At 40.3% G+C, this 12177-nt stretch overlaps 1 pseudogene; it reads right to left on the bottom strand.

Annotated features, from left to right (window-relative positions):
* Positions 1-215: 215 nt before the first annotated feature.
* The window catches only part of LOC149274575 (myomegalin-like), a 111258-nt pseudogene continuing 99296 nt past the window's right edge, over positions 216-12177 (bottom strand).

Genomic DNA, 12177 nt, shown 5'->3' with positions numbered 1-12177 from the left:
GTATGTGGCTGCACAACCCTAGATGCCAACCTGCCTGTGCCACTGCTGCCCCTTTAGCATCCCTGATGTGCCACCTCTCTCCCTATAGCAGCCCCTATAACAGCCTTCCTGTGCCACCTCTGCATCCTTTGGCAACCTGCCTGTGCCACCTCTGCCCACCCTTAACAGTCAGCCTGTACCATGTCTGCCCCTAAACACTCACACTAATTTATTCATTAATTCACCCATTCACTCTCCTGCACCCCGTTACATCTTCTGCAGGGGTCAGGGTGCCCGCCAAGCATCACTGGGGCCGTGCAGATATCTTTGCGGCCCAGAGGCGGCCTAACGCAGGCCCGCACACTGTGTGAGGAAACTTTTGCCGCCCAGGGGAAGCAAGAACCTCAGTAAAAGATCAAGGTAACACCTTTGATTCATGGCTTAATGGAAATATTCAAGTTAGTTGCGAAGTAAATGTTTTATTAATAACCAGTATTTTTAATGTTTAACAAAGATTGTTTTATTTTTTTTTATATAGTGGTAAAGTAAAATCAAATATGCTTAATGATTATTTTTTTCTATACCTTGCAGAGATTTGTCAGTGTCCACAGGATAGACTTGTGGTGTGTTGATATGGTGCTGTGATTTTGATGAGGGAGGTACCACATTATCGTCCTGAATGGCATCTAGGAAAAGCAACCAATGATTGGAAGAATAAAATGTTGGCACAAATACTTACTAAATGCTTACTAAAATATTAATTACACCATAGGAATGTTGGGGTCATCTTTGATAACTCACATTCTCCTTCATAACTCACATTCAATCCTTTTTTTTTTATATGCCTCTTCTTTTTATAGCGGTGATCTTGTTTTTCTATTTACGATCTGATTCAAAACTCAGAGAGGGGTTGACAAACATCATGGCTATAAAAAGGGGAGGCATACTCACCTGATATCCCGAGCACTTTGAGGAAGAGGATTCTCTGCGAAATGATTCAGTGCGCATGCGTTGAGGACTGCGACATCAAACACATACCGGGAAGTCAAAAGCTACAAGCCAGCTCAGACATTCAGGAATATGAGTAATAAAAAAAGTTAATATGGGTAAAGGTGATGGAAAACCCTTCCAATTAAAATTAAGGGGGTAGCAAAAGCCAGAAATCTTATGGTACTCACACAACCACAACGGATTCTGGGTAGATGTATGCAATTAAGGTTAACAATGAACACCTTTAACCCCTATATCCACTTTATATGCATACAATGTTTGAGTACAGTGTATGCTATGATGAAGCCTCGTCTGTGTGATTTAACTTCAGCTTGAATGTAAGCAGTTACTTGTTTTTAATTGAATATTTTTAAATATTGTTTTAAATTGGAGCCTTTCTCCTTTTTGTGGACCTTTGTGAAGAAATGCTGCAGTGATTGGGGTGAAACACTTTTATACATAGGAACAGTGGGTTGCTCCTATACCAGGCATCTCATACACATATTCATTGTAATTTGTTTTACATTCTAAATGATTAGCACTATGGAACTGTTTTTATTTTACATGTATTTGACCAAGAGCACATAAGATGTGGAGTCCACCTTAAAGGGGAAGTATTTTTTAATTTCACTTTCCTTTAGGGTATGCTCAACACTAGATTATAAGTATCAAACATAGTTGGATTTTTTTAAAAACAAAAACAAAGGAAAGAAGGCTACAAGAGAACACATGTGCCTTTTGTCCTTCTGATTTTGCCTAGCCTTTAAGTAGTGTTACGTTCAGGCCCTGTGTGTATTACAATCATGTTTGTAAAGGACCTACATACAAATTTACTGGACTATAATATTTTGTAAACTTATATTTGTTATATGAATATATACGGATGAGAGCTTACATGTCTACATAATTTTTTGTTCTTGGCAGCATTGTTTCTATAATAATCAGAATCATATAATTTGACCAATTATGTACTGTTTATTGTTAGTGATTAAAAGTCTGCATAGAAAACAGGGTAGTTAGGCTCAAACAATTTCATAAAAAAAAATATCTGTGGAATGCTTGACTTCTCAAATGCTTTAAACTTGATTAGAATAACAGTACCTGTGGTTTGGATGCTGCCACATACATACTGGTTACAGTCACTAGCTGTGACCACCTCTGAATATGCTTCCATGTCCTCATTAGTGAAAATTTGGTCATCTGACACAAAAGATGTTCTTTCTGATTGATCTGACTCAGATATAGCACGGCTGCTAGATGGAGTCACAGATCGATCTTCATGCTTAGACTGCAGAGATTCTATTATTTTATTCTTTTGTTGAAGCTCCTCACTCAGTCTGTTAAAAGAAAGTCAGATTATAATGATCAAAAGGAAGTAATAACACAACCAAGGGGAGTCCTTACAAAAATAAGTTAAAACTTTACTTAGATTTACTAGAAATATATACTTATTTTAATAGAGGAAATAATAAGTGGCATATGTAAATGATATACCGTAGGTAATAATAAATAAACCAATGGTAAATGGATAAAGAATCACTCTGGCCATATTGATCTTGAAATCAGTTTTTATGACCTCAAATGAATTTTAAAATATACAAATCACTATCAATTCTTTATCACTTCTTTAGTTATTTCCATTTTCCTCTCTCCTCAGCTTCTCTACTGAAAGTAATATGCTTAAGTACATTCCCTTAAATTTAAACAGTATCCAGAGAGGGATGTTCATCTTGGACTGGAGTGTATATGGCAGAAGAGAAAAAACTTGAAAGTTATCAAAGTCACAATCTCGTATGGAGATGATGTCCTATTTCTATATTGTAATAAAGTATTACTTTCTATTTTATTAATGTTCTTTATTGTTTTATCCTCTATGGGAGGCAGATGTGCATAACTGGGAGACAGGTTGTCAAAGAAAAGGAAATAAATCAAGAAATGCATTTTTCTCAATCATAGTTTTTATTAAATATAAAAAATACATGTGAATTAATATTTACTAGTAAAACTTTTTTCCTATAGGGTAGTCTTATAGTCAAAAAACAAAATACTGTCTGGGCTTCTCACCCTAATAAAGTTGGCAACAAATATATAAACATAATATAAATGAGAGGTTTTGGTTATATGAATTGGCCAAACCATAATTAAGATCACCCGCCACATCAAGGCACACTCTCAATAGGGTGAGATCCTACTCTCACCTCCTACATAGTGGGCACACATAGTCAGGCTTATTCTTTTTTTGCTAAATTAATGTTCACAAATATGGTAATCTGGGATTGTTGTGTGGGTATATGGTATACGTAAGGTGCAAAGTTTGAAAAGCGGTCTCATCACTATAGGAACCAATGGAACAGTCCATTTAGTAGGATATCCTACTGGTTGTAATGGTGACAAAATAACTACTTGTAACAGATTTAGCAAGGGTGAAGATTTTTTCGGTGCGTGATATAAAGAGTGGATTTTGGCATATTAGAATTAGAATATAGGAATTAGAGGAATAATTTAACCAGCTATTTAACCACTTTCTCTACTCCTTTTGGTCGGTACAGCTGGGTTTGAATGCCTATGGGTATCAGACCTGCCCATCAGCCCCTGACCCCCCAACTTCAACAGCTAGTCTGTGCTATCATTGCCCCTTGCCCCCCTTCCAACATATGTAAACACACAAATTACACATACTTACTCATACTCACTAACACACACTCCATCTCACCCCACTTACACATCCATGCTCACACACAATTACACATCCATGCTCACACAGTACGAGTAGCCTCGGTTTAACCACGGGGTCACGTGACCTCAATACACTCCTGTCTCCCTGTGCAGGTTGGGAAGGGCCCTTTCTAAACAAATATAAACCGGAAGAAGAGACCCATGTAGATCCCTGTAGTTACGCCCATGCATGACCCTGCCCCATATTTGTTTCAGTGAAAACTAAATCATGCACTGGAAGGGCTACCAGGTATCAGGATTATTGCAGATGATTGTAGGAGAAGAAAGTACCAAGGTGGAAGCCATTCAACATCATGATCAAAAGTTGAGCAAATTGCTAGATTACTGTAGAGGAAGGCAAGCTAAATCCAAATGGAAGTGATGTATATTGGTAACTTATTGTCATCCCAGGGACTTTAAGGAGACCCAAGCAATTAAGCAAAGTAAAAGCTAGACTTGGGTGCCGGCAGAAAGTTTGTGTTAATTGGGGCAAATATTTTCTTCGTATTCGACGAAATTCTTCCAATATCTTCGTTTTTGGAAATACCATTCGTCTGTCCAGTTGCCGAGGTAACAAGAAATAAAGGTGTAGAAGAAGTTGAATTAAAGACAACTGTGGTGTGTGTGTGTGGGGGGGGGCAAAATGTTTCTTTAAAGTCTACTAACATCCAAGCTGCTGTAAAACTCATCCGCTAAGCTACTCACCCAGTGGTCATCATAGAATCTGTCGCGTTTCCTCCCCTGCTTGCTGACACGGAAGCAAGCAGGGTTTCTATGACAGGGCGTCCTCCCCGTTGCCAAAGGAAGCCGGCAAGGAGAGAAACACAATCCAGTGTAAAAAAATTCAAAGGTATTTAAACCCTGACCTCCCTACACCCTTTGCTCAGGTATCAGCTCTTTTTTCCCTATACCTCAGCGTTTAAGAAGCAAAACCTATTGTATCTCTTCTATTTTGTCTGAGATGTCTACTCACCTGTCTACTCCTCTATGCCTACAGTGGGGGCCTCATCACCTCAACCTGCGAGCTATCATTGATTCTGGAGCCAGTAGTAAAATTACATGGTATTCCTACCAGTGCCAAGAAACTTGATGTTTTTATTCAAACTATAAGTGGATCACCTATATTATAATTATTATTTATTGTTTTATATAGCGCCATCAAATTCCGTAGTGCTGTACAATGGGTAGACAGGACATAACAAGTAGTATGTAACATAACAAATTGACTAACAGATCTGGGTGTCATCAGCGTACAGGTGGTATTGAAAGCCAAAGGATGAGATCAGTTTGCCAAGGGAGGAAGTGTAAAGAGAGAACAGAAGGGGTCCTAAAACTGAGCCTTGGGGTACCCCAACTGAGAGAGGGAGGGGAGGGGAAGTGTTACTGGAGACAGACACTGAAGGTACAATCAGAGAGGTAGGAAGTGAGCCATGAGAGAGCAGTATCATGGAGGCCAGGATCATAAAGCTTTTGAAGGAGAAGAGGGTGGTCCACCGTGTCAAAAGCAGCAGAAAGGTCCAGTAGGATTAGCATGGAGTAGTGGCCCTTGGATTTAGCAGTGAGTAAGTCATTAGTTACTCTAGTAAGGGCGGTCTCAGTAGAGTGTCAAGGGCGAAAACCAGATTGAGGAGGGTCAAGCAGGAAGTAGGAGTCTAGAAACTTAGTTAGTTGTATATAAACAATTCTTTCAAGAAGCTTGGAGGTGAAAGGAAGCAGAGAGATGGGGCGATAGTTGGTAGTTGGATGTGAGTTGTCCCTACTCTATCTCACATCTTCAACCTCTCCCTCACTACTGGATCTGTCCCATCGTCCTTCAAGCATGCTACCATTACTCTTTTTCAAGATAGGAGTAATGGTAGCATGCTTGAAGGACGATGGGACAGATCCAGTAGTGAGGGAGAGGTTGAAGATGTGAGATAGAGTAGGGACAAGGGTAGATGAAAGAGACTGGATGAGATGGGAAGGGATGGGGTCAAGTGGGCATGTGGTTGGACAAGATGAAAGAAGAAGAGCATGTACATCCTCTTCAGTGACAGCAGAGAAATGAGTTAATGCAGTGAGGGGAGAAGAGGTCAGTGGGAAGGGGGGTGCGTAGTCAGAGGGAAGTGACTGTGCAGATACGTCTCTGAATTTGAATTTTATAATGGAAGAATGTGGCAAAGTCAGATGTATTAAGGTTAGTGGAAGGGGTAGTAGGGATTGGTCGAAGCAGGGAATTGAAAGTATTAAAGATTCGTTTAGGGTTGTGGGACAGGGAGGAGATGAGGGAGGTGAAATAGGTTTCTTTAGCAAGGTTAACAGCAGAGTAGTAGGAACGTAGCATAAATTTATAGTGCCAACTACGTTCGGCAGTGCGGAAACATCGTCGTAGGTGTCGGGTTACAGTCGTGTGCCAGGGTTGGAAATGTGAACGCCGTGAGGAGCGAGTAGTAGCTGGGGTTGGGGTGCAAGGGGGACCTGTAGAGAACCATCTGCCTCTCATGCACAGTGGGAGACAGATATACTCTCCACTCATTACCATTAATCCTGTGATTATTGTGACTGAAAAAAACATGATCCTCACATTCAAAGGCCTTACATTTCCATCTCCTTTTTGTGTCTCGCATTGCCTGGGTACAGCTCACTCGACCCTCGAGGCATCCAAACCTAACATATTACCTTCTATATCTGGATTACCATCCACCTTCCTGGAATATAAAGACGTATTCGATGAAAAAGGGATTGACTCTCTTCCTCCACACAGTCCGTTTGATTCTCCTACCTGAAGCTAAAATCCCATATGGTCGTATATATATCCCTTATCAGACCCCAAACTTAAGGTCTTGAGGGAATACCTAGATGAACATCTGGCTAAGAGATTAATTTGCCCCTCTACTTCACCAACAGGGGCAGGGATCTTTTTTGTGGGTAAGAAGGAAGGAGGAATACGTCCCTGCATTGACTATAGAGAACTTAATGCTATAACAAAAATGATATCCACTCCCACTCACCCCCTAATTGTTTAAACACTGTTTTTGCAAAATTGGATCTTTAAGGTGCTTATAATTTGGTCATTTTTGAATATTTAGTCATGCTTTACGGATTTACGGACTTTGCAATGCAAATACCAGCAACTTTTGATAATTTTGTTAATTATATATTCCGGGATTTATTGGACACATTCATGGTGGTCTATCTAGATTACATGTTGATCTTCTCATCCACCCCCCAAGAACACCGTTGTCATGTATGTCAGGTCTTACCCGTCTACAAGCTCATCATTTATTTGCAAAATTAGAAAGATGCCAACTTGAATCAGCCCAGATTAACTTTCTTGGGTTCTGTGTATCTTCAAAAGGTGTCGAAATGAACAAGACCAAGGTTGCGGCTATCCAAAAATGGCCCCGACCACGTTCTCGGAAAGAGGTACAAAGTTTTCTCAGACTTGCAAATTCTTATAGACTTTTCATCCGCAGCTTTTCTAGGATTGTTCTCCTCCTCACGTCAAAACACATCAAGTTTTCTGAAAGATGCCTTTTCTACACTAAAACAGAGATTCACTTCTGCTCCTATATTGGTACATCCTAATCCAGATTTACCCTTTGTAGTAGAGGTGGACATCTCTACAGTGGCAGTGGGTGACAAGGATGTAAAGCTTTGCTTCGCCCTGTGGCATGCTATTCCCATAACTTGACACCGCCTGAAAGGAACTATTATGTGGAAGATCGTAAACTGTTAGCAATTAAATGTGCACTAGATGAATGGAGACACCATCTGGAAAGGGGCACAACTTACTTTTCTTTTTTTCACTGACCAACGTAACCTTGAGTATTTACAAAGAGCTAAATGTCCTTGTTAGGCCAGATGGGCTCTCTTTTTCACCCAATTTAACTTTCAGATTACGTACAGACCAGTAAGAAAGAATGGGAAGGCAGATGCCCTATCCCGTCAATTCTCGAACAACCCTGATGACCCAGACCCAATACAACCAGTGATACCTTCCACACACTTTCAGGTCACCAAGAAAGACTTTCTTGGCTCATTGTCCAACTGTACAGAACATGGTGAAACGAGAGGGTTTTTCCTATCATCAAGATTGTCTGGAAATACCACCTTCCTATCCTGTGTGACGCTCTCCATATCTGTCATGATGCTCCTTTAGCAGGTCACCCAAGTATCTCAGGTACCCTGTGCTTACTTTGCCTTCGTTTTTGGTGGCCTTGAATGGTATTCACTGTGAGAGACTATGTAAATTTATGCCAAACCTGCGCCCGAAATAAAGCCTCACACCAAATTCCACAGGGTCTATTACAACTCATTCCCACTCTACGGTCTCCATGGTCCTTAGTCAATATGGATTTTATAGTAGAACTACCAACACTTAATGGACATAACACCATAATGACAGCAGTTGATAAGTTGACAAAGATGGCCCATTTTATTCCTCTCAGTCAACTCCCTACCGCAGCAGAGACAGCCAAGGTTTTCATAAGAGAGACTGTCCGGTTACACAGGGTTCTACTAACTGAGGCCCACAATTTCCGTTTAAATTGTGGAGATACTTCTGCAACGGATTGAGGATCAAGCAAGCCTTGTCCTCTGGTAAATATCCACAGACCAATGGACAGACCGAAAGGGTGAATCAAAGTCTCGAACAGTATCTACAGTGTTTTACCACTTTGCACCCATATAAATTTCCACTGCACCCATAATGAAAAAAATGACTTGCCATCACACCCACATACATTTCCACAGGAATCATAATTTAAAAAAAATACTTGCCATTGCACCCTTTGCACCCGTATAATTTTCCACTGCACCCATAATGAAAAATAAAATTAGTTGCCATTCCACCCACTTTGCCCACATATAAATGTCCACCCATTTGCCATTGTATCCACATAGATTTCCACTGCACCCATACTGGAGAAATATGACTTGCCATTGCACCCACTTTGCCCCCATATAAATGTCCACTGCACCTATAATTAAAAAGAAACTTGCCATTGCACCCATATACATTTTCACTGCACCCATAATGGAAAAAAAATATTTGCCATTGCACACACTTTGCAAATTTCCACTCCACCCATAATGAAAAAATGACTTTCCATTACACCCACTTTGCACCCATATAAATTTCCACTGCACCCCTAAGTGCCACGAGCCGGAAAACAGAGTAGGAAGGAAACAACTAGCACGTTAAAAGTCAGGCGAGGTAACAAAGGGTTAAATCCAAAATCCAGGTCACCAAGCAGAGCTTGACGCAGGCTGCAAGAATCATTGAATTCCCGTACACGGCTAGTCAGAAATAGCAAACAAACGCTGAGGTATAGGGAAAAAACAGGGCGCAGGGAGGTCAGGGTTTAAATAACTTTGAATTTGGGGTGACTATGATGTCACCATCAAAGACATGTCGCCATAGCAACCCTGGATCGCATTCCTCTTCTTGTCGGCTTTTGTCTGCAACAGGGAGGATGCGTCGTCATAGAAACCTTCCTCCGGCAGCATCGGAGGATGTTTGGCGATGGTCTTGTAGCCCATTCCAGCCTTGTGTAGATCTACAATCTTGTCCCTGACATCCGTGGACAGCTCTTTGGTCTTGGGCATGGTGGAGAGTTTGAAATCTGCTTGATTGATTGCTTCTGTGGACAGGTGTCTTTTATACAGATAGCAAACTGAGATTAGGAGCAGTCCCTTTAACCCCTTAATGACAATTGCCGGTTCTGGCACGGCACGGAAAAACAAGTCGATTATGACAAATGACGTGCCAGAACCGGCACGCCTTTAAACGGGTGCAGAAAGCGATCTACGTTCGCTTTCTGCACCCAAACGGCGTTGCTGTAATGCCTCGACCTCGAGGCATTCAGCAACGCCACGATCGGCACCAGGGGCCATGTCTGGCCCCTCCCGGGGCGGACACCCGTTTTTAAAACTTAAATGGTGTCGCTGGAATGCCTCGATCAGGAGGCATCCAGCGACACCAAACACTTACCTTTGGATGGACTGTCACATGACACCCCAATATGACTCCAGAGAGCGGTCACAGCCGCAGCTGCCGGTGATCTTCGCCATCTGCAAGATGGCGGTGGCCCGGGAAAAAAACCAATAAAGGTGAAAAAGTTCGATAGACGGTCTCCTGACCCTCTAGAGAACTCTGGCTCCACTTGCAGGTTGAATACAGGTACTGCATTCAACCATGCAAGTCATTGGAGCCCAGCTTTCTAATCACAGTGTGATTAGTAAAAATAAATTAAAAAATAAAATAAAATTAATAATAATTAGAAAAAAATTGTAAAAAAAAACAGTAAAATGTAAAAATAATTTCCCGCTGATGTCACTATCAGGGGAACCTTCAAGTTGAAAAAGGCAAAATAAAATAAAATATATATATAAAAAATATATTTTTGTGAGCAAGTCCTAAAATTAGCACATTAGCTTAAAACAATTCTCGCATGGAAAGAGTTAAAATACTGGCATATTAAATGCCCATGGGGTGTCTACTTTTAAAAAATGTATGATTTGATGGGGTAAATTGAATTGGCCGGGTTCAACAATGTCCCAAATAACACGGGGGGAAGGATGGCCACACATCTAATTTCCAATCAGAAAAATGCACACGTACCAAATGTGGCCTTTTAGTTCCCCCAAAAAATGACAAACCCATGCATGTGGGATATCACTGCGCTCAGGAGATGTTGCTGAACACATATTGGGGTGTCATGTGACAGCGGCATAAACCAGGAGCTGTAAATTCATACATAAAGTAGGTGTGTGGGGGAAAAATACACACAAAAAAATACTACTGCAAACTTTGAAAAAATTCTGGTGGTAAAATGTGTGCATGCAAAGAGTTAAAATACCAGCATTTAAAATACCCTGGGGTGTCTAGTTTTCAAAAATATATGGCTTTATTGGGCACACTGAAATGGCCCGGCTCAAAGATGTACCAAATAGGGCATGGGCAGTGGATCCCCAAATGCCAAAGTTCAACATTGAAAAATGCGCATGTCCCAAATGTGGCCCTTTTGCCCCCAAACAGCCAGGCAAAATCATTCATGTGAGGTATTGCTGTACTCAGGAGATGTTGCTGAACACATATTGGGGTGTTTTGTGATAGTGACATATACCAGAACCTTTTAATTCATACCTGAAGTAAAATGTGTGTGGAAAAACAAATGCAAAAAAATGACTACCACAAAGTTTGACAAAGGCTGGTGGTAGATATGGTGCATGGAAAGAGTTAAAATACTAGCATTTGAAATACCCTGGGGTGTCTAGTTTTCAAAAGTATATGGCTTTATTGGGCACACTGAAATGGCCCGGCTCAAAGATGTACCAAATAGGGCATGGGCAGTGGATCCCCAAATGCCAAAGTTCAACATTGAAAAATGCGCATGCCCCAAATGTGGCCCTTTTGCCCCCAAACAGCCAGGCAAAATCATTCATGTGAGGTATCGTTGTACTCAGGAGATGTTGATAAACACATATTGGGGTGTTTTATGATAGTGACATATACCAGAACCTGTTTATTCATACCTAAAGTAAAATGTGTGTGAAAAAACAAATGCAAAAAAAATTACTACCATAAAGTTTGACAAAGACGTGTGGTAGATATGGTGCATTGAAAGAGTTAAAATACTAGCATTTGGAATACCCTGGGCTGTCTAGTTTTCAAAAATATATGACTTGATGGGGTAAATTGCATTGGCCGGCTTCAAAGATACCCGAAATGGCACATGAGGGGAAGAATTACCAGATTTGGAAAAAATGGCTTTGAAATAGCAAAACGCTACCTGTACTTTTTGCCCCATAATGTGTAGAAAAAAGCAAAAAAACATAAAAACATTGGGTATTTCTAAACTCAGGACAAATAGTAGAATCTATTTAGCAGGTTTTTTCATTACCTTTTATAGATGAGTAAACGATTTTTCAACTAAAAGTTAGAAACAGTCATTTTTTTCTACATTTTTCACCATATTTTATACTTTTTTTAATAGTAAATAATATGATACAATCAAAACAATGTCATCTAAAGAAAGCCCTTCTTGTCCTGAAAAAAACAATATATAATGTGTGTGGGTTCAGTAAAGGGGAAAGAAGAAAATTACAGCTAAACACGAGCAGCGCAGAAATGTTAAAACGGCCATTGTCACGAAGGGTACAAAAAGTAAAATCAGCATTTGTCACGAAGGGGTTAAGAGAGTACTTCTAATCTCAGCTCGTTGCCTGTATAAAAGATACCTAGGAGCCAGACATCTTGCTGATTAATAGAGGATCAAATACTTATCTCACTGAGTAAAATCCAAATCAATTTATGATTTATTTGAAATTAGTTATTCTGGATTTTTTTTGTTGGTATTCTGTCTCTCACTATTCAAATGAACCTACCATTATAATTATATACTTTTTGCTATACAACAAAACACAGATAAAGACAAGACTTTAAAAGGCATGAAGCAAAACTGTGTTGAGGGGATGGCCTCATGTAAAGGAACTGGTGCCTATAGAGAC

This window comes from Sceloporus occidentalis, unplaced genomic scaffold, assembly GCF_023333645.1.
Source record: "Sceloporus occidentalis isolate IW3139 unplaced genomic scaffold, rSceOcc1.0.p SCAF_323, whole genome shotgun sequence".
Lineage (NCBI taxonomy): Eukaryota > Metazoa > Chordata > Lepidosauria > Squamata > Phrynosomatidae > Sceloporus > Sceloporus occidentalis.
Note: the sequence above shows the minus strand (reverse complement) of the source record. Positions and strands in the feature narration are given on the sequence as shown.